The 2,853-nt window shown below is 41.3% G+C and overlaps 1 non-coding gene across 1 annotated transcript; it reads right to left on the bottom strand.

Moving 5' to 3' along the window:
- Positions 1–2,481: 2,481 nt before the first annotated feature.
- LOC118717914 lies at positions 2,482–2,584 on the bottom strand. The gene has a single exon (XR_004987659.1). It is a non-coding gene; the product is annotated as a U6 spliceosomal RNA (small nuclear RNA).
- Positions 2,585–2,853: the final 269 nt, after the last annotated feature.

Raw genomic sequence — 2,853 nt, 5'->3', positions numbered from 1 at the left:
GTAGAGAACATATTGACCCTCCAAAATGCTCCACAGAAGCCGGGTGCCCATGTGTTAGGAATAAGACACTCGCTTCTCATCCTTGAGCATGACTTTGGACCAGATAGTTGACATCATTCCCTGCAATGGTAAGATTCAGCGAGTCTAGAATTAATGAAAACGACTTGCCTGTACAACACCAAGCAAATAACTTGTCTCAGTGAAGTAGGACTGTGATTGTTTTTAAATCAAATAGCAGATGCACAGCACATGCAGGTGACCACGTGATTCAAGGCAGGCGTGCTAGGGTTCTAAATTGACCCCAAGCTCATTATGAGGGCTACAGCACCATCTGTTTCCTGGGATGTTAGTTATTTTTACGACTGTTGAACTCACCTGACTCTATAAGGGGGTGGACAGATGAAGCCAGTTTTCCCTTGTGGGAATACAGAACATGGTATCGGTGGGTAGCTCTGATTTTTAGAACTGCTGTTAAGTAACTTCCTTCAGGCTTCAAATATGCAAGCCATGGAAGTCACTTTATTACTTTTCATTCTAAACCAGAGGCAACGCAGTGTACATGTAACAAACATTTCTAATGTAACCCACAAACATTTAGTAATGAATCTGCCCAAACTGGAATACAGCCCTGACCTTGTCCGGTAGCACAGTATAAAGTAAAGGACCTGGCTTTGGGAGGTCACAGTAAACTGCCACTGAGACCAGAGGTTCTGTTGCCACAAACGTTCCTGATCAGCTCAGGCACCTACAAGGCCTGGCATAGCATTCCAGCCAGATTGTGTGCAGCCTTAAGGAGTTTGGTAAGGAAGGACACAGGAGCTTACATGCCAGCACTCACAGGGATGGTGGTTGCAGTAGCTCAGGAAACTCCATTCTAAGCATCTACTGGTTAGGCCGCCTGTGAGACAGCGATCCTAGATGATCCCCCAAAGAATATTCAATAGCCTGCAACTCAGTCCCTCCCTGCCCTCATGTCCCCTACCACCCTACACACACACTCACACACACACACACACACACACACACACACACACACACACACACATGGCCAAGAGCAGAGTAAGGTGGACCACAGCCTCCCCTAAGCCAGATTATGCCGCCTGGTAACAAGGCCATCTCAGTCAACGTGGGCACTGGTAAGGAGCAGTAGAAACCAATCCAGCCCCACAGCCCAGAGGCCTGGCTGGAGTCGGGTCCTCTGGGTTGAGGCATCAGCTGGAAGTAAGTAGGAAGCAGCAGCACCTCGGGGGCCTGATGGGGCAGGGCACTAAGGGCTGGGATCATTGAGAATGCCCCAGGATTTTGGGTGGCAAGCTGCCCATTTGCAATTCGGGATTCTCTCTAAACTTTTAAACTGCCTGATTGGCACCAGATGGAGAAACAGGGCATCCTTTTAACACCAGTGCTTTGCCCATGAGTAATATTAAGAGCACCAATTTGATTATTTCGTCAATCATGCATGGAGCCACCACACTGCAGAGGCTTCTCACAAGGGTGGGCTGGATTATGACATAAAACCATGTTGGGACTCCATGGCTCATATTCTGTTCGTATGGACCGGGAGGAAGATATAGAATATTTAAAACCGATTTACAATATTGGAGGAAACGCCACACCTGCTCTCCTCAGTTTGCCATGAGGCATAAATCAGCTCCTACAATTTTAAGTAAAATTCATCCTGGGCCTGGTGCAAGGTCTTCTCAACAGTGCATGCTATTCCATCCATTCGCCAAGCTGGGGAAGCAGGCATAACTGTCAACACTTTAGAAGAGGAGAATGAGGGTGAGTGTGTTAACATTACCTGGTTTTACAAAAGCTGGAGGTGATTTTTCTCTCCAAACTACACTCATGTTTAACTATCTTTGTGGTTTAAAACTTTTCTGGGGTATTTTTGCAGTTTTATATGTAGCTGAAGATAACCCTCAATTTATACACAATGATTGCCTATTTTGTCTCAGAGTTAAGCAGAGATAAAGCCCACTTTCTGTGTTTTATTTAATAAATCACCAGAATCTAGAGAGAAAATAATATTAAGTGAATATATATATATATATATATATATATGAATCAACTCAAACAAAGAAAGCATTTATCTGAATGTATGTGATAAAAGATGAAATAAATTATCTTTTATTTCAGTAAAATTACCATTAGGCTTTGAAAATGGCTAAGAGCTATTATTTATGTACCTACAATATTACATCTAAGTCACATTGAAATGAAAAAAACCTCAGCCCTTCTTTTTCTGTCACAAAGTGAAATGATGCTAACAGAATATTCTTACTTAGTTTAAATTAATACATAGATAAAAATATTGTAAGAATGATATCACAGGATCCAACCAATTTTGTTTACTGTACTATGATAACATACTTTAGAAATTGCACAGTGAAAGCTTTTCAATTTTATTTTATTGGTGTTTTCTGCAAGTTAAGGAACTCCATACATTAATTAAATATAGATATGTTTTATTTTTATTTATTTTTTATGAAATGCTACATGAATTTGAGTGTCATCCTTGCTCGGGGGCATGATAATCTCTGTATCGTTCCAATTTTAGTGTTTGTGCTGCTGTAGCGAGCATGATTATATTTTAAATTTAATAAAAGAATGGTTTGATGGAGAACAAACCTACAGGTTCCTTGGCCTTAAAAGTGACATCAATAGCAGCCGTCAAAAACAGAATAGAGTGTGGCCTGGGTGTTTGCCTCCGTTGGTTAGAGGATCATCCCAATACACCAATGTTGCAGGTTCAATCCCAGTCATAAATGCAAAAATAAGTGGAACAATAAATCTAAATGAATGTCCCTCCCTCTCTCTCTTTCTCTCTTTTAAGTAAATTAAAAAATGTAA

This window comes from Pipistrellus kuhlii, unplaced genomic scaffold (assembly GCF_014108245.1).
Source record: "Pipistrellus kuhlii isolate mPipKuh1 unplaced genomic scaffold, mPipKuh1.p scaffold_m20_p_13, whole genome shotgun sequence".
Classification (NCBI taxonomy): domain Eukaryota; kingdom Metazoa; phylum Chordata; class Mammalia; order Chiroptera; family Vespertilionidae; genus Pipistrellus; species Pipistrellus kuhlii.
This window is presented reverse-complemented; position numbering and strand designations above follow the sequence as displayed.